Source organism: Molothrus aeneus, chromosome 1 (genome assembly GCF_037042795.1).
Source record: "Molothrus aeneus isolate 106 chromosome 1, BPBGC_Maene_1.0, whole genome shotgun sequence".
Lineage (NCBI taxonomy): Eukaryota > Metazoa > Chordata > Aves > Passeriformes > Icteridae > Molothrus > Molothrus aeneus.
The window spans coordinates 45,487,093-45,508,121 of NC_089646.1; the positions used below are offsets into that span (position 1 = coordinate 45,487,093).

The window sequence follows — 21,029 nt, forward strand, 5'->3', positions numbered from 1 at the left end:
ACAGGTTCTTCCTTACTTTGGAGTGTGCAAATTTTCTTCCTTTGAATTACAACAATTTTTGCCTGGGTTTTACAACATATACTAGCATGACTGAAGCAGGAAGTTCATGTTTAAAAGGAATGCTAACACCTTACCATTCAGTGTTAGCATCAAAGGGCAGAGGAGAAGACAAGCAGTGATGCTTACATGGGATATCTGAATGAAAATGGCTCTTGGGGAAAAGAGGAATTATTAGAGAGTTCAGCATCCATTTGACAGATTTTCACAGGAGCACATGCCAGGGAACTGGAGGGTCTGGCTGAGGAGCAGAGATCAGAGCCAGGTACAGCCAGCCTGCAGTAAGAGACAGCAGCTGCAGAGGGCTGCATCAAACATTCTGTACATCTGTCCCCACCCACGTGGGAGCCTCGTTCTCCAGATGGCAAACAGGTACCAAAGACTGTGTGGCTTTTTTCTGGAATCAGTTTAAAGAAAGGCAGACAGCACAAACTGAATAGATTGTCAGCTGGTTTGAAACAAGAACTGGCTTGGTGTCATCCCAATTATGCTAAAAGGCCCCAAGACAGTGTCAGGAGGTTCCCAGTAGAAAAGCAGACAGTGTGCATATGCTGTCCCTCCCTCAGGCTCTAATTCCCTCTGCCTCCAAATCCATTATTAAATATTGGCAGTAACTATTAAAACCAAAATATTTCAGAACAGACCTTAGAATAAAAGCAAACATAAGAATTCAATATTTAGATTTTCACCAACAATTCTGCAAAAAAATTAGTGCATAGATAACTTAGGTGAGAACTCAGCTGCTACTTTCACCTCAACATTAGTGAAGACAATTCTAACAAACTCCTGTCTCTACACAGCCTAACTTTTGTTCAGCCTGCATCTCCCAATCCAAAACACTAAACTGATCTCTTCATTTTTCAATGTCACCACTTATTCACCAGGATTGTTAAGACTAAGTTTATGTAGCAATAAAGACAACCAAAAGTCAAACTCTGCCCTTAGTTACAGTCTAGTAAATCCAGTTAGTATAGCTGTGACTCTTTGGATTTACATAACAGTAGTAGTGCAGTGGAGTAGAATATAGAACTGAAAGTTACCAGCTAAAAGACAACTTAAATTAAAACTATGATTGCTTAAGTTTAAACTTTTTAGTTGGTTGGGAGCTGTAAACACAAAGTCTCCACCAAGAAAAGTATCCTTATCAGTGAGACAAGCTAAGCTAAATTACTTATACTCCAACAACCCCTTCTAACCACACATATCCACAGAACATTTAACCTCTCCATTTGGCAGCCCAGTGCTGTATTCAGATATGGCACCATTTAATTATGAACTGGATTGCTACAAGAGAATAGGACAGTTAACTTACTGCTGTTTAATGAGCATGCTCTTGTTAGTTGTGAATACATTCACTGTACTCATTAAATCAGGAGGCACTGGAGTTCTGAATACATCATTAAAAGGATCCAGGAATGCTGCTGCTTTGTTCAGCATGACTACATGCTCTGCTTGACAGTTGGAAAATGAGCAAGAAATGCAAGCCCCTTCCTGTTAGGCCAGCAGATCTAATTTTAAACTAGGACAAGGGAGAGAGAGTGGGAGATCTGCTTCTTCAGAACTTCACTCATTTTAGAACACAGATTTATCTTCCTGCTGCTGACTTGAAGCAGAAACATGCTCAGTCCTGTAAGATAGCAATAAAAAGGAAATATCAACCTTGTGGAAGGGAGGGCTATTTAAAAAATAAATTACTAAGTAAACAAACAAACCCACACTCCATTTTCAATATATCCAACGAGTATGCAATAATCTATCAGCCTATCAATTAGCAAAATGAACCTTCATAAAACAAATTACACACATACCCCTAACATGGTATTTCCCACACTGTTTACAATATACTGATTAAGGCTGAAGAAGGAGTGAAACTGATTAGGAGGCTCCTGTACTAGTAGGCTCTCACAGACACTTAGAGCATATGTTCAGTGAGAGGATGAGTTTTGCTCCATCTGCCCACAAAGATACGCACCCACATGAGCACCTATATGTCTAAAGCAATCTAGAGTTACAGAGAAATTAAAATAACTGTCAACTGTTCAGCTCAAACCCATTGCATGCAAGCATTTTCTACCAAAAGAGGTATGTGAACCAACATCATTGATGGCATCACTGGAGTTGCAGGGCATCCTGAAAGTCAAGACTTAACAAGCACAACTGCTTCCTCTAAGCACATCCTTGGAAAAGGAAAATGCATTTCTGCTCCCACCACATGCACAGAGAAGTGAACAGGTTGCTAAAGTTCAGAAGTGGGGGAAGAGGGGGGAGATGACTCAAGCTTAATAGTTTCAGTGCAAGGCTGTGCAAGACTCAACCACTTTAATCCAAGCAATTATTTTCCAGTTAGAAAGTAGTTGATACAGTAAGAAGCTATTCTAGCCAATACTCAATTCTAGAAGGCAAGCTTAATACCACAAGCACATTGAGCTCAGTCTTCTCCCATCAAGCAGATGTGATAGTTCACCTCTTACCTGAGAAAAACATGTTCTAACCAGTCATGTTAGCACATTTTAGGACTTTGCTTGCTCCAGGCCTCAAAACAAGCCTCTGGAGCTCATCAAGATCCCAATTTTCCCAGGTTTGCCAACAAAATATCTTCAGGAAAAAATCCTTCTGATTAAGCAGTCAGGCTTAATGCAGCATGCCATGACTAATCCTCTTAAATTTTCTCTGGGTCCCACACTGTAATCTCAGTAACACAGGAGAAACTGTTCTTTTCATAGGAGCTACGTGACTCTGTGAACTGTCACAATCTTACTCAAATAGCAGTGATTACTCACTGCTATCAACCTGAGTTATCAACACACAAGATTCAGCACACAGTCCTGCTTACTTGGGTGCTCTCAAATGACCAGATATGAGCTGTAGAACAGCACTCACATCAACCACCACAGAATTCTAGGGTCACATCTCATTGCTCCCCACAGTGCAGTACACTCTGCACTTAGCTCTTTTAGACCATGTTGTGGAAACAGCCTGAAGAATTTCCTGGCTCTCCAATCGTTTAAAATAGCACCCTTACCAGAAGGTAGAAAGATTAACAGTTTGGGGATAGGAAAATCAAAAGGAGAAATCACATTCAGACTAGATTTAAAGACATATCCCTTATCAGCAATATACACCTACAAGTGCATCAGAGCATTTTGATTAAAATCAGTTCACTGACTTAAGAATGAAAAAACCCAAAAAACATTAGGTCATCCACACTGTTTCCTTGGTGTCAGATAAAACAATGCAGAGGATGACTACTCAGATCTTCTGATTAATGGTATGGTCTGTTCTTCTAACATCCAGCAAGAAACATGCATAGAGAAAATGCATTCACAAGAGCCTCAATAGGAACTGTGTGTTAGATTGCTTAATTTGGGTACTTCTCACTTTAACCATACTAAAATGAGAGAGCTGTATGAGAGAGCTGCCTTGTAGAGTTCAGAAGCTGAGAGATGGACACATAAAAATTCATAAATAAACTTCTCAAGTGTTCAATTTTCTTCCCTTTGTGCTCAGCAGAGGGCAACAACTCATGCACCATCTCAGCTGCTTTAACTCAAAAAACACTACATACTTTGATGACAGAAAGGAAAGGATGATGTACAGGGAATTGTTTAAACATTTGTTGTTCTGCTTAGCAACAACACTAAAAAACCATGGCTAAAAAACCTCTAACACATGAGATATAGAGACATATTTGTTACCTATTATAAATAGTTTGCATTCTTCGGCTCTTTATGTACTTTTGGTCTGCCATTAAGTCAGACTTGAATCTTCCTGGCAGATACCTCCCTTTTGCATTTTGTACAACACAGAGGATATCAGAACTCCACAGAGCAGCTTGTGATTTATACTTTGAGAGTATTTAAACTGGTTAAGTGACTTCCAGAGAGAAAATAATTACACATTTAAAACAAGACACATACATACTCTTATGACAACAAAAAGAAAGAAAAAACATGCTTTTCTTCATGCTATGTGCTGTATCACTGTAACATAATAAGCAGAACTTCTGTTCAAAGACTTTAATCTCATTATTAATACCTCTTTGCTCGGTGTATATTACATCTTCTCTTGTGTCTCATCACCATCATTCAAAATCTTTGCAGGTACAGCTCTGCACTATATACCGACACAAAAAGTAATCCAGCACAGATCCTGTCTAAATGTCAGTGATAAGGAAAATAGAAAATGAATACTTAAATGGCAAAACACATGCGCTTCCAAACTTGAGTTCTGGCTAGACCCTCAAGTCCTCCTTTTCAAATAAAGCACTTGTATTTGCTCTCATATGAGCACATTTTTTGTTCTTGTTTCAAATACTTCAAACTGGTTTTTAATACAATCAATTTAACAAAAATCTTGTCCAGTTACACAGGTGGAAAAAAATTTTAAAATCTGTTTGTTGAATGGGAAAACAATTTGTCAGAATTTCTTTTTCCATGTATTCCACTGCACCATATGTGGAGGCTGGAACAGAGCCTAAGAACATCTGCCATGTTGTTGTAAAAAACCCTAATAATAGCACAGCTGGTGTCCTCAGCTTAATGAACTCAGCACAGACTCATGTGGCCACTCCTGACTCTAGCCCCCAATCCAGGCAAAGCATAGAAACCCTCAAGGGTTGGACACTGTTCATTCATTCTTAACTCAATTTGCATTTCACTAAAGAACCAACACAGAAAGCAAGTTGAAATCCTTACATTTTGAGCAGTTCAAGAGTCACTATTTCCATAGGATTTCCCCACACTCCTTTCATTTCGCAGTATTCCATAAAATGAAGCTCCTCAACAAAATGACTGCAAATGTCAGGGATCCGGGGTTAGAAACCTCAAATGTTTAACCGCATTTAACTATACTACAGAGGTGATTTTTGATTTTTTTCTTCCACTAAACTCATGGACTGTCTTCATTCTTGTCCATTTAGTTTACTTACAAACAAATATTTCCATTAGCTTGCTTTTAAATGTGTTCAAAAGTGGTGGTTTATCAACAAGAAAACCCATATTCCAAAGAAGGAAAAAAAGAAGACAGAAGAGCACAGAACTCAGAATATGAAACTATGTTTAAGCTCACACCGAGTCAGCATTGGGCTCTAACAGGTATTTATCACCCAGATGTTTTAGGAAAATGTCTATGATTTTCCATGCCCAAAGGATGCAACTCTGTGAAGGTGGGAATAAAGAAAGTACTGTTTTGGTGGGAGTGAGGTTTCTGAGACTTTCAGTCTCTTCAGTCCACACTCTGCCCCCCTTACTCTTTCATCTATAAATAAAATGTAGGTAGGTTCCAGCAGTCAATGGGCATGAGTTCAGTTTAACAGAAGGTGTGCAGGTGGACCTGTGAAAGGCACATTTAGTCACTGGCAAAGCACGAAGAGGTGCCTACTTTAGCAAATTGCTGTACCCACAGTAAAAAGACAGACTACTGATATCCAAATTCCAAGAAGAGCCCATTTAATGCAACTACTCTAAAATGCCAATGTGACACTAATGTCGTCATCAGAAAATGGTTTTTTTCCTGTTTCTCATGAGGGAGAGAGGGGAGAAAAATCCCAAAAGCAGAGAAAGGCAACGTTTTGTAAATTCCCACACTATCCAACAATATTCGCCCTTGTAAAAGAAGCGACATTTAGCAGATAATTGCTCTTAATTTGTACCACATCACTGAACAACAAAGAAAAAGAGAAAATACAGAGTGAGATACTTGTTAGTTTAATATAAAAGCACCAAAGTCTGAGAAAGGGCAAAACACTAGATGAGCACAGCTACAATTTGGCTGTGACAAACATACTTACAGTCATGCATCAGTTATATGATTTACTCCTTCTACTACCTTCTATCTGATCTGCAACTCCTCTTAGAGCTGTAAGATAAAGACGCATTCTAAGTAGCATTTTTAAATCAAGACCATAATTGAGCCATTAAACTACACATATGCTCCTATTTCTGACTTGACTATGAAAAAAGTGCATCTTAAGGAACTAGGTGAATTGTCCCACCTGTTTAAAGTCTAAACATCAGCAAAAACTACATCAATGCAGAAACAAAAACCTGCAGAAGAGTATCTATAGAAAGAAAAGATACAGACTCAAACAACATCAGTTTGACCATAAATTCTTAATCCCAACAACTATACAGCACAAGTACCAACAGAAGGCTGTAAGTATGCAGTTATGCTGTAGACTTCTGACTGCAAATAAGAAAAACCTGCTTCAATTTTACCCTACACTCCAACTGGGGAGCTCACTGTGCAATGGCAGCAACAGCTGTATCACAAGTGTTGACTGTGGTCATAGCAAATATCTGGGCTGGCACCAGTAATGAATTACACTGCTTTTTAAAAATAAATTTGACATCAGACACATTAAATAAGTCTACTGTTGCTGTGCTGTCGCTTGTGTAACAGATACAGTAGCCATATAAGACACATGATGTCCTTCAACTTGGCAGAAAGGGCCACTGTTCACAAAAAAAAGCATGATCTCTCAGAGGCACAAACAATTTGCAGAACTAACAAAGTTCTCCTGTGTAAGCCAGCCTGTAACTGCTGGCTTGGAGCAGGCACATACCTACTGCTGTCTCCAGGCTTTTTTTCCTCACTTGCTACAAGCCAAATTTTTTCCCCTTTACTTCTAGTGCTACATGCTGTAGCTACAAGTCTGCTGTGACAGAAGGCAGGTAGAGACAAGGAGTCCTTATAAGTGGGCTAGTACTTCCACACTTCAAAGAGACTGACCCTGGCTATCTGCACTATTTCAGCCAATACAATTAATATCTGCATTAAGTTTCCAGGTGCTCAGCCTTGCTTTACTCACAAGATCAGGCTACTGATTAGGAAAAGGCCAGCAATCAAACCTGCACACTTTCTAGCCCATCAGCATGCTATGTCCTTCCTCTCAGCAATTTGTAATTTTCCAAGAAACCAGTTTTCTCTTCCTGAGTATTTCAACATGTGCCTTTATTAAGCAGCTGTCCTGACAGAACCTGTATTTTTCTAATCAGGAAACTGCAGGCTGGGGTGCAAGACAAATAAGTCTGTCATAGGACAAAGACAGAAACAATGCAAACATTGTATAACTGCAAAGTGCAGTCACTGGTAGACACAGCTACCACTACCTGTAATAATTCCTGCCTGGCCTGATTCCCATCTCCCTAGAAGTATGTCTGACAGTAATGCTGCACACTGTCTGCCCAAAATCGAGAGTGGATGGCGGAGCTGTTCACACAAAGCTCACAAATAATATCAGACTGTAGTGCAGTTATGAAGAAGACTAGAGGCCTTCCAAGCTACAACTTAACTTGGTTAATGAGACAGACCCCTACTTTAAACAGCCTTAATATTCAGAATTACGGTTTGATTCATATCAGCTATCATTTTATATAAAGAGGTGATAGACTCCAGTGAAAGTGACTACGCTAAGCTTATCTCAATGCATAATAAGCCCTTGAAGCACACACCATGCAATAATTACTTATATCACTATGTCTGAATCTCGTGCCAGTTGCTATCCCCATCTCCAGTAAGTACCCAAAAAAAAGAGTTAACAGAAGTGGATAGCACACTCACATTACTGCAACTTTGTACTAACTTGAACATAGTCTGCATACAGGAAGCAAAACCTGGACAAAAGACCCAAGGCAGTATCACTATGCTGAGCTGCATTTACCGACACTGAGCTGAGACAGGTTAAGAGACTAAATCTGACCTCTTGTTTAGAACACCTCCCATCAAACTCCCCCCATTTGCAAACCTACCATTCCAGGTACAAATGTCAACTAGTACAAAGACAGTGTTGCCAAGAAATACATTTTCTCCTTTCTTGCCTTCTTCTCATTAAAGCTGCATGTGCTTTACCACAAAGTATTATACCCCAGGGCACAATAAAAAAGTGGAAGCATCAATGCTTAAGTACTAGAAAAGCCTTTTGCAAGTGCAAAAGACAGTTATTTCATGCTCTGCTTTGCTTTATGGTCATTTGGAAGTATGCAACTACAAAAGCTCCAAATAGAGTAAAACAAACATACACTGGGTGCAGCTCACGTCAGCAGAGATCTCTTAACCTGAAGGTCATATTGTCAACACTACAAATGTGGAAGCAGCTGCTGACATTTTGACATGGTCCCTAAACTGCAGCATGCAAGATCTGTAATTCAGAGACACATTGGAGGTGTCAGAGATTCCAGACTCTGTCAAGGATTCCACTCTTTTACCTCCACAGCTGAGATACTGTATATCCTATGTATACTCAACCTGGTTGCCCTCCTGTATCCAGTAAGAGTTATTTGGGATTCTTTGTTTTGTTTTCAATTAAAAAGCAAGAAGCTCAGAGGTCAACATAGGCTTCCAAGCAAAATATTAGCCAATTTGGACCAAACATCATGTCTTGTACTGTAATATAGCCTTCAAAATCCTACTCCCCCTCCCTCAAAACACATCCACCCACCCAGTCACTGTATTCCTTTCTCCTTGTCCATGTTTTTCACTTCAGGCAGCATAAGAGGGATCTTCACACAAAAAGAAGCAAGTAACAACCGGTTTAACCCTTGTGACTCAAGCCTGGGTTTGGCATTACAGAGCGTAAGCGGCAAACTATGCTGAATCTACACTCACTTTGTTGTCTCTGGCAATTATTTCTCAAAGATAACCCTCAAGCCACAAAAAGCAAGCAAGGAAGCAAGCAACCCCTTTAAAACCAATAATTCACATCTTTATATCCTGAACTTTACTCAAGGAATCATTCCTGAGTTACAGGGCCATATTCTGCTTCTCCTAAATGATAAGCATTTACATCTGTAAATATCCCAGTTTCCAACTTCTATTAAAATCTATTCTCCAAAACTTTACTTAATCCACTTCTTCAGAAATGCTTTTGTTTAGGTCAGTTTTAGCGGGCACTTCATAAAGATTTTGCTAGACAGGCAGTACAAGTAGCACAACTTCTTCTGGCTACCACAACAACTTCTTGGTATCTTTTGTGAAAAGGTATTTAGAAAAGAAATTTATAAAATAGTTATTTGGGTTTGGGCTTTCTTTAAAGAGCTAAAACTTAAATAAGAATTTATATGCATATTATGAGTTCCATTTAACCTTGTTTGCTCATGCTCAAAGTCTGCTACTTCCAAGAGCTTTAGAAACCATTAATAGAATCCTGAAGAGAAAGAAGGAGAAAAAAAAAATGGATTGCCAGTTTCTCTGTTGGAGCTCTCTTAAATGAGGAGATAGAGAAAACTCTGTAACACTTTACATACAAAACAAAGCCAGAGAAAAAGTACGGGGGGGTGAGGGGAAGAAACAAAAATAGAGAGAAAAAGTAGATCAGCCAAAATATAAGAATTCTTAAAAGATACTTGCAAATGTTTTCAGCGCCCTTAAAGAAAGATCAATGCTTTGACATTCTGAGATCCCAAACTCCTTTCACTTCTCTGGTGGTAATGGACTACAGCATTAAACAACCAAATGTCCAAAGCACTCTCTTACCAAAATCTATTCTTCAGCTTCACATATACTCAGTTCCAAGCTGGCATACTGCTGGATTATAGGTCTTCTATCACAAAGCAAACACTTTCCAGTTAGAAATCAGGGCAATCAGGAACCACCAGTTCCCATTCAGAAGAGAAATTAATTATCTATTGTAGGATTTACATCAGAGCAATAATAGCCTGAAGCCCTGTTCCTACTTCCTCAATATCTGAAGTTCAAACTAAGTATTTTAGAGCTGTTCAGTTTAAGGGTTCACTAAATAAAAAAAAACCTACTACACACAAAAAACTTTTATTATCCACATTGTAACAACTGCTTTCTTACCTTTTCCAGGGAGAGGTCTGAGGAACAAAGAAGAGAAAACAGTATTACATCTGCTGTAACATGTCATGTTACAAACTGATCATTTTCCTGACTTATGCAGCCCCTCCTATTTCCTCTTACTCACTTCTCCTGCTGCTACATTATATCATGTTTTATCTTCAAGTTATTCCTGTTGGTCATAGGATCAAAACAATAGGCTTGCTCCTAGGTGCATTTAGGAATTTCCTCTCAGCCTTCTTGACAAACTAATTAGTGCTAATTAAATAGATAAGAGAGACAGTACTGGGTATTCAACCCTTCCCGGGCAAATCTGATAACTAAGAGTACTAAAATGATGTTGCTGGCTTTCTTTTATTAAAAAAGAAAACAAGCAAACAAAAATCCAAAACAAAAATGCCCCAACAAACCACAAAACAAAAACTTCCACATAACTAACAAATCATTCCATTTTGATGGCATTAACTCACATTCTTAAGGAGACCTACATAATTAATTCTCATTTTTAAAGAGACCTCTATAACTTAATGCCCATAGGTTGAATACAAGCTGTGGTATTGTACACCTAAAGCAAACTAAACACTAACTGGCCTTGCCAGCACATTCCTGTGTTGCCTTTCTGCCATCTCCACCGTTCATCTAACTCCCTAAGAAAGACAAGCTAGCAATAAAACTAAAACTAAGGAAATCAAGCCAAATTTTCAAGCCATGTTTTTCAATTTGCCTCCCTGGCTTATTTCCCAGGGGTAACAAGTCAGTATGAAAGATATGTGGACTAAGGGGTACCACACACAGCTGGCAGGACAGGGCAGGACTATCCCCAGCAGAGATGGCAAATTGTGAGCCCAGCTAATCTGGTTACAGAGACACAGCCTTCAGGCACATGCCTTCCCAGGCACCTCTAGCTATTATTAGTGTAGGCTGCCTTTAAAGCACACTGCCACCCTACTAGTAGCACACTTACCCTGGAGCCATATAATCCCTCTTGCTCCTTTTTCCTCACAGAGACATTGGTGCTTCTACCACTCCACATTAATGTGATCAGAAATGCAGCCTGGCTGGAAAGGCTAAGCCAAGGGGATGGGGGAGTCAAACCATTCACAGGTACTGTGTGGGCTTCAGCTGTGTGGGTTTTCAAATGCCCATGTTGCAATGCATTCTTCCAAGCTTCACTGCCACAAAAATAGCAATCCCTGGTGGGACTCAAACCGTCGGTGCGCTAACTGGTGTGTGTGCTCAACCATGACACCACAGGGCTGAGGCACACCACTAGGTGAACCCCCAGAGCCAGAATATACAGATCTTACACAAGTATCAGTCAACTCAAGACTTAATAGCAAAGGCCTCCTCTGCAGTTACAGACAGATAAGGTTTGGTTGCCCAGATGAATCCCACAGCCATATGAAACTGATGCTGACAAGCTGACTGACAACAGAAGAGCCAAGAAACATCTTTGTTCTTCTTGTATTCATACCCATTGGAAGAGCAGCTCTGCTAAATTTACAAATTCAAGAAGTAATCCATTATTAGTTGGTAGAAAGGAAGAAAGGTCAGCTTTAATCCCAAGATTTTTAAAAGGAAAAATATTAACTATGATGAACCATAAGGAGTATTTAGAAGTACAGTTTTGTCCACTTGAATTGAAACCTCTATCCAAAGACCAGTTGACAAGCCATGTGAATTTTTTTAAGGGAGCATCAACTTTACTTTAACAAATAAAATACATTTATTTCAGTTCTTACTTCTTACTGTAAATATCCACATAGATCAGATAATGCATTTCACAGTACTTTTTGATAAAAACCCAAAAACATTCATAGTCACACTTCATAGTCATAGCTATATTTTGAGTTGGAAGGGATCTTAAAGGTCAATTTGTCCAAACCCCTAAAATGCATGGGGATATCTTTCACTAGACCAGGTTGCTCAAAGCCCCATCCAACTGGGCCTTGATCACTTGCAGGAATGGGGCATCCAGAGCTTCTCTGTGTGTATCATTTAAGGTCCTATCATTATGATAAATTTCCTCTCATGAGGTCTATTCAACAACCACTTGGGAGACAGAATAAGACACAAAATATTCCTCTAAGAAGAAATAAGATCATAATAAAATCATGCACACTGTATTTAAGATATCCATTCTCGTATTCAGGATCTACATCCAACATGCAGTGAAATCTGTCTGCCTTTTCCACCAGGGCTCAGCAGCTCTTCATCAGTTAGCTAACCACTGTGAACTGTTAATTCTATGTTTATCATCTCCAAATTACACTTGCTTATGATCTTTGCCTTTACATACCAACATTTCTAGATTTAATACATTACTCATTCCATAAAATTATCTGTATTTATTTTTAAAGACAGTAATACTCCCATAAAAAAAACCAAAAAAATTGTTATTGCCCTTTTTTCCAAGTCAAAAATCGTACTTCCCTCCTCTCTTTCCTGCTATTCAGTATAATAGTACAGAGGGACATCAATGAGAAAAACTTTCAATTTTCTTCCTTTATGTCAACATACAGCAGATGTCCTCTGAAAGCTGATAAATAGTACAAAATGGGTGCAGTGTTTACTTTTGGAGGGCGGATGTTAGTAAGTCAGGCTCAAGAAACTGAGACTGCCTTACCTTGAACATTCATCAGTGAGCAAAGTGAGATAACTGTGTGTCTTGCAAGTGCTCTGATCCCAGCCTGTGGAATCCCAGGCTCCCATTCTGAACATTGATATTTTTCATAGCAATATCCCATTTTCAGCTTAACAGTCCACCTATCTTACTAAAATAACTACTGCGAAAGTAGCACCATCTTATTCTGCACAACCCATCTGCTTGACATGTGCTTAACTTCTGTAAAATGCACTCAAATTACTTGAGCAAGTGGTCCACTCCTCAAGGAAAGTCTTCTGGGCCACCTGGAATTTTTCTTTTGTAAGAGAATTAGTAATGCACACTATCAACCTTAGTAGTGTAAGAAAAAAAAAGTGCAGGTGCAGCACACATGTCTACTGAGGTTGCTGCCTGTTTCACATGCCCTGTCAGGCCCTAAATAGCTGCAGAATGTGCCAATCCACTGACCCCAAGAGACTGACAGCCTTTACACAGAGATTCACAAGAACTGGATTTAATTCTAGTACTGACATGAACTCCTGAATTACCTCAAATATCTTGCTGCCCCACTTCATCCATTGCACAGTAAGAGAAAATTGGTTTTCGTGATTCATAAAACAAACTTGGTTCATTAGAAGTTCACATTGAATATTTTGCAGCTTTTGCAAAGGGCACAGTATCTAGGAAAGCTGCATTTGCCTGAGGTACAACACTTCCTAAACGAAACCTCATTTAATAGATAAAAGCAGTACAAGTGAATGTCATGGAGAAATCAATGATCTCTATAGAAAAAAAAATATAGAAAAACATACATCCAATAATTTGACAGTACATACATCTCTGGACTTTGGGACAAAGGACTCAGCCAGATAAATGCAATATTTAACCTTTCTCAGCCTCTTCATTCTAATGGCTTTTGATGTCTTGCAAAATCACAGTTTTTGAAGAAGCCACTAGAAGGTAAAATTCTTGTGAGCTAATACAAGAGTAATTAAAGGTTACAAACATTTCAGACAATCAGAAAAAGCATTTTCAGTTGAGATTGCCTTATATTGGAAACATGTGGCTCTCAGGTCAGTCACAACTCACTGGGTGAAGACATAACATGCTTATCTATAATCTGATAACATTACATGACCCTCACGAAATACAGTCATAAAGGACTGATCTTAATACGGCTTTCACATGTGCAGGTTTGCAGAATTCATTACAAGACCAAAAGCTCCAAGAAGATAATATTTTTGGTTAATCCTGGTCTCCACCCCCTCCACTAATACTTGGATGTGATTATTACTGCAGTATTACCTGAACACAACAGAAGCCCACAATTTTTTTCTGACATCACTGCCATTTGTGACTACAGCAGAAGATCTACCACAAAAACACATGTTAAAAGAAAGATTGATTCCCACCTCATCACTTTATATCAACAGTGCTTAATACCTCCTCAGAAATAGCCATTATGAGCAGACAGCTGCAGAGAAAGAAATTCCATTTAAAACAAGTTTAAAGGACAGTCTAAGGATTTTGACATTGTTCCAATGCCTTCCAATTCTGCTAATTTTACAGGTTTCACTGTGGCAATAGGTTTGCATAGATTTGAACCGCAAGGTTTCTGCTTACTGCAGAGGAGTGCCTGCTGCTCCCCTGCAAAGTATGCAACTGTGCAGTATCTGATAGTGAAATTAGGCCTTCTGGGACAGGCAATGTTGTTAGTAACACAAGCTCCACTTACATCAACATTAAAAAGGACAGTCTAAGTCTTCATTTCCCATAGCTGACATTGATGAGATTAAAAAAAAAAAAATACCCCTCTATTGAAACAAAACTGCACTTCAGTCCCCCTAGGACACCAAATTGTGGCTGCTGTCAGACCATAATTCATACAGGGTCCTGATTTGCTTGAAATTAGATTCCAATATGACATTACCAGCAGCTGACTTTAAAAAGATGAAATTTAGAATTTATGCAAACATACAATGCAAAAATGCACTGATTGATTCCAATTTGCAGTAGCCAACTAAGCTCTTCAAAGAGGCACATGTAACTAATTCAATGTCTCCATAGTTTTCATTCTTCCTCTCTAGGCTATAAAAGTTTCCACTGTATGAACATTTTCCTAACCTTTGGTTTCTATTAAAAGATGGAACGAGTCAACTCAGCATTAAACTTCATTGAAAACTAACAATGAGCAGTTTTTCTGTGTTTTATTTGAAGCATGGAATTATTAAATAGCAGAGCAGGGGGTTCACACATTTTTTCCTTAAACTGGGAAACCAGATGAGAGATGATCTCTCCCCTCTAGTGGGCACTGGTGAAGCCACACCCTCGGTACTGTGTCCAGTTCTGGGTTCTCCAGAACAAGAAAAAGATGAACATACTGGAAAGAGGACAGTGCCTGGCCACTAAGAGAAAGAAGATCAGGGCATTTCTCCTATGACAAGAGGCTGAAAGAGCTGTGACTGACAGTGGGAGATCAGAAGGTTCAGGGAGATCTCATCAATTGGTATAAATACCTGCAAGGAGGGAGGACAGAGCCAGGCTCTTTCTTTCAGTGGTTCCTAGACACGACCAGAGTGATGGGCACAGACTGAAACATGACTAGCTCCCTCTGAACATCCAGGAACATTTTTTCCCTTTGGGAGTGACCAGGCACTGTCTGAGGTTGCTCAGGGAGGCAATGGAGTCTCCAGCCTTGGAGATATTCAGATGCTGTTGTAACACAGACCTGTGCCAAGTGCTCTAGGATGACCCTGCTTGAGCAAGCAAGTTGGACCTCCAGAAATCCCTTCCAACCTTAACCATGCTGTGATCCACCAAAGAAGCAACCTTTCTACAGAGCTCAGTATTTCTCTCTTCTATTCATACAGGTACTTAGAACCAAGAACATGACATAAGCACAAATATATGCAGCAAGTTATTGTCAGCTTCAGCATCTCATCTACCAACATGCAACTAGCCTTGGTTATATCAGAGCTTGGAGTGTAGCAGTTTCAAAATCAGCTCATATTCACTAAAGACTACTCTCTCCTGACACCAAAGTCCCATCCAGTTTCTACTATTGCTTCCTTTGCTCCCTGCTAACAGCTGCTCAGCTGCCCAGGATGGACAGTCTGAAAATTAACCTCAAAACCAGCTCTTGTCTGCATCAAGGACTTGATTCCAAGCACCATAATATGGAAGGGGATAGAGAAGAGAATCCAAAACCATGGGAAAATTTGCTTTGCTGGGCAGCATCATGGTGCAATGTCAAAACAAGCTAAAATGACACTTTGCAAGGGCTTTTAAACCAAGCTCTTCCCACATTTCCTTCCTTCTTTCTAATATTCTGCTATAGTGCTCTGAACTTTTGCTATAAACTCAAGCAAAACCAACAGGGCTCTACCATATTAATCTATCACTATCGTTACCAAAAAAAACCCCAAATACGCACACAATAAAATATGACAGTTATAGACCATCAGTCTCATTTGGGTTTTCAGCATCTAATGGACAGCAAGGTTAGACAATCCTGTCCAGAGGAGCTGCAAGATAAGGCAAAGAATCAGCTTCAGTACAGCCACTCACTGATTTACTAAAGCAAATCTGCCAACATAATTGAATCTAAGAATTATCTCTCAGCTAATCTGTTTGTACTATCAATAAGCCTCTTAGCTGGTCAACCATAATCAGGATGACTACATGGCATGACTTTTTGCACCCTAATCAATAGGCTCCAATAAAAACAGAAGCATTGATGATTCAAAGTTCAAATAGAGGACAGTTTTAGACAAAGATTAGTATCAGTGAACTCCTGAAATTAACTTAGGAAACATCATGGTATTCACTACAAAGTAAAATAAAAGTGCTTGTAAACTCACAGCTATCTCAGTTGAACCACAGAGTAAGCAGGAAGACTTTGAATCAGACACCAACTGGTATCTTGGAAAGCCTATGTTAACAGGAAGTTCATTCTCAAGATTTTTATCTCTCCAAGTAGCACTGATCCCACAACTGAATACACAAAATTGAGGCCTCCATACAGGTGCAGCATTCCAAGGTGTCAGTGGCATTGCCTGTGGAGTTTTAATGATACGTAAATGACCAGGGTAACATACCTTTACAGCACAGGCACTGCAGACCACACACCAGTTTTACAATTCCAGCTTCATACAATAACTGAGCTGCCTACAACTGACTTGCCATTGCTGTCATTTAGTGACTAGAAAGTAGTTCTCTTACTTACTATGTTTTTGTGATAACTCTGAAAGCCACTTGGTGTGCAGTCACTACCCAGAACCTGTTCCTTTTCAAAGACTTTCTGAAGAACACAAGTGACAATCTCATTCCCAGCAGAATCAAAGAACAACATGAGCATCCTAGGGCATGATGCCAGTATGCCTTTGGTCATTTTACATGCAATTTAAGCATATTTACTCTTAAATGTTGATCTTGGTGGCATCACTAAGCTTCTTATGGAGGCAGGACTGCCAGGTACATCTGGAGAAAAGGAATAGTTCAAAAAGGAAAACAGTAGCTGTGCTTTTTCCTCTTGGTCAGAAAAATGTATTGATAGGTAGGTTTTTACAGCTAGTTCTATGTCCATACTGTGCTTATCATGATTCCCGACAGTACAGACCAGCTCTACCGGTTAGGCTATTCTTGCATTAATATGGAACTATTGGGAAATAAGTAGTGTGTGAAGTCAAATGACAGTTTTGTAAGAGTTAAAACAGTGTTATTCAAAAATACACCAATTAAGTACCCAGCCTAATATTGGAGACTTATTAGAACAGGCACTCATTTTTACTGAGGCAGAGGGAAAGCTATACGGTTCAAAATTTTAAACAAAGAATACACAATTCTCTGCAAATTAACAAGAAACCACCAATCTTGACTTGAGTATCACAACATACAACACCTAGACAACCCAAAACAAATTATGTCCTACAAATGTTATTTCTGGTCCTGGCAGAAGGAGCACTTAAACCAACCCCAACTCTGGAAATCAACAAAATTTAAAGATTTAGGGAAGAAATATATTTCCAACAAATGTAACTCATACACTGCCTTTGTGCTTAATTATCTCTCCTCTCCCAAGGAAAATTTTAAATAACATAGGAAACTGCTTTGAAGAAAAATGTGTACAGCTTTTAGAAAGGGCAATGGGTTTGATTTTAACCTCTTCCTTTCAATATTCCTTCTGAGAATCCTTTCTACAGAACTATTTTTTAAAAAAAAGTATCTTCCATTCAGTTTACTGTCTATCACAGCAGATACAGTGACAAGTTTTAGCATTTTCCCTTTTCAATATTATAGCAACAACAGTAAGAAACAATAATATTGATCAAGTACGCATTTAAAACAAAAATATTTAACCTGCACTAATTTCTGCAGTACTAATCTCATTATTCTATCCCAAAGCAGATTGGCTAGAGTATAAATAAAATCCTCAGAGCACACTGAAAGATTAGGATCGAATTACTTCTACAAAAGCAGCTGATAATCTGTTACAGGAGACAGAATGTGTGAAGCAGCAAGGAGCTCAGGCGTGAACTGCAGCAGAGAGGAACAACAGAAGTTCCCACCAGTTCCAGGCAAATCCTTCCGATCTGATCTTGCTCTCTGGTACATGCAAGTTCGCTTACTCCCACCAGCTCACACCTGTGTTCCACAAACTGTCAGAGTGCCAAGTTAACAACCATTAACATTCAGGCAAAACTTCTGTATCACATCCTGGTCCTGCCTCATTAGTCAGGACTCTGGATTAAATTAGTCAGACGCTCAGAGGCTGCTGCAGCAGCTGGATATTTCACTGGGATTTTAAGCACCCACATATCAAACATGGGGCATCACATACATAAATGCATGTGCCTAATCACATTAATGCCTCCCTGGCATATTGTTGTGCTGCCCAGTGCTCTAGAACAGGCACCAAGTTGCAGTATGATTTTTTTATTCATAATTGAACAAAAGATGAAGAGATGATTTTTGTCTGGTACGGGATTTTTTTGCACTAGAGCCAGAGATCCTTCTTCTTTCCACTACTGTCATCCATCATTCAGTTCAATCTGCTGGCAAGTGCGAGTTCATTCATGCAACTGACAGAAAGTTTTGTTTTACTTCAAAAGAAATTTACATTCTATCCATTCTATCTGTTCATACAGCCGTCTGGTCTTCACTCAGTAGTTCACATTAAAAGCTGAAAACTCTTGCCTTCCTCTAGGATTTTTACCATCCTGGTTTTCCTCGTTTGCAATGATGCTCATTGAAAAACAGTGAAGTAAGCTTAATGGCTTAATATAATTTTCTTATTGTCATCACAGGTTGCTCTGACTCAGTCAAAACAGGTTACAGCGCCTCAGAGAAGGCACGGTTTTGTGAATACAGTCCCTGGGCTTGGAGAGAACACTCCTTCCCTCCTCCAAGCTTCTTCTGGTAACTCCAAAAGAGCCCTACTAGGACAAACACGTTTAAACCCAGAGTAATTCCAGCACAGGTAGAAGGCAGGGCACTACAAACAGTACATGCAACTGTGTATCCACACAGCAGTAAAACAGGCACATATGGCAAACTGGTCATCATAACTGCTGTTTGGTTTTAACTTTTTGTTGTTGTTTGATTTTTTTGGTGGTTTTTTTTTTCTGCTGCTTTCCTGATTGCAAAAACCATTACACCCACGACTTAATCTCAGCGGACTGAAAGGTTCAAATAAGGTTACAGATTGCAAGGCAGAAAAAAGTGTCCACACGGAGACTTCTCCTGAAGTCAGAGAGAGGGAGAACATGAACCCTGGCTCCCACTCTTTAACAGATGTTCCATTTCTTTGGAAATTTCCTAACTCTTCCCTAATTTTACCTGAAAAAAAACTCCCCTATACATGAAGTTTCAAAATCGTCAGATGCAAACCAAAAGAGCCACCAAGATCTCAAACTTGCTAAAAATCCATAATGGAATATTTTAATCATTTTAAACAGTGGAATGCTGCCAAAAGCTATCCATAATCCCCAAAGCTGAAGAAAAAGAGTCAGTATTTGCAAGTCCCTCTTGCAATGGCTAGAAAACTACTTCTGCATGCAGGGGCCCTTGTATCTGAGAACAGCAGCAGTTTAGCTGCAAGTAATGCAGAGGCACAATTCTGAGAGCGATTCTTGACCTTCGGTACGCAATTTACTTATGTGCTTCTTTCCTTTCAGGGCGCGGAAGGGACAAAAGAGCACAGGCAGCAGAGCCAGGCGCAGCGCCCGCCCCCGAGCCAGCCGGCTGTGAAGGTCGAGGGGCCCGAGGAGAAGGAAGAGCGGCTGCACCTTGCTCACCCCCGTTCCGCAGCTCGCCGAGCGCTGCAGGCCTCGCCCGCGCACCGCAGCTCCGGCAGGACCCCCCGCACCCGCTCGCTCCTCTGGGGGCGAGCGGGGCCAGAGGCGGCCGCGCCGGTGCCGCCGCGCATCCCCGCCCGCCCCGCACCGTCCCCCCGCGCCCTCCGCCGCACTCACCCCGCTCCGGGCCCCCCGGGCGGCGGGGCGCGGGCGGCGGCGCCCCCGCGGGCCGGGGGAGCCTCGCTGCCGGCGGCGGCCACCTCCGGGCTGCTTCCCCCCTCACGGCTCGCCCCCGGCCCGCGCCGCTGAGAGGCCGCGGCGTGCGGGGCGGGCAGAGCGCAGGGGCTGCAGTGGCCGGCTGGCTGCTGCTGCTTCTCCCTCCTCCTGCCGTCGCCTCATGTGCCCTCCTCCTCCCGGGTCTCTGCCGCCAGGCCGCCGCCGCTCCAGCTCCCCGCTCTCCAGCGGTGCCCGGGAACCGCTGCGAACCCCTCCGGCCGGGCGGCAGCGCACGTGGGGCGGCCGCCGGGCGCTCTCCGCCGCCGCTGCCGGGCGCGGGGCTCCTGCGGCCCTGCAGCCTCCTCAGGAGGCGGGGCGGCGCGGACACCTCGGGGGTGCAGCGCCGCCCGCCGCCGGCGGGGCAGCAGGAAGGGGCGGGAGGCTGGGAACGTCGCCGGCGGCCACCTCGGCGGCCGCTGGCTCGGTAGTCGCAGCGCTCCCTTTCCCGCCCCCCGGAGGCCATTACCTCATGGCCCAGCCCTGCCGCGGAGGAGGGGCCGAGCGTCGCCCGGCAACCGGCCCCCTGCCGCGGGACGGGCTGGGCAAGCCGGGGACCAGGATGCCCGCGGGGGGCGGGAGGGGTTGTGGCCGTGCGGAGCAGCTCGAGCGCGGCCGCGGGCAGCGCTGCTCGGCACTGCTCCCACCGCTCCTGGGACGCGCACAACCGACCTGGGCTGGTTTGGGAGGTGGAGAGGGCAAGAATGATTACAGGGATGTGTTAAACAGCAGAAAATCCTCAAAGGAAATATTACTATGAATGTGCCATATACAGAGAAATGTCTCAAGTCCAAGTTCTTTTCCATTCTTTTTGGTGGTGCCCCGTGACAGGACAAGGAGCAATGGCCATAAACTAAATCACGGGAAGTTTCAACTGAACATGAGGAGGAACTTTTTTACATTGAGGGTGGCAGAGCACTGAACAGGCTGCCCAGGGAGGTCATGGAATCTCCCTCTCTGGATACATTCAAAACGCTCCTGGATGCGTTCCTGTGTAACCTGCT

At 41.5% G+C, this 21,029-nt stretch overlaps 1 protein-coding gene across 1 annotated transcript in view; it reads right to left on the reverse strand.

The window, feature by feature from the left end:
- The window catches only part of TRAK1 (trafficking kinesin protein 1), a 125,757-nt gene extending 105,682 nt beyond the window's left edge, over positions 1 to 20,075 (reverse strand). The window contains exon 1 of the mRNA XM_066556178.1: positions 19,930 to 20,075. The gene's annotated coding sequence lies outside the window, so the exon portion shown is untranslated. The remainder of the gene's footprint in view (positions 1 to 19,929) is intronic.
- Between the last annotated feature and the right edge of the window lie 954 nt (positions 20,076 to 21,029).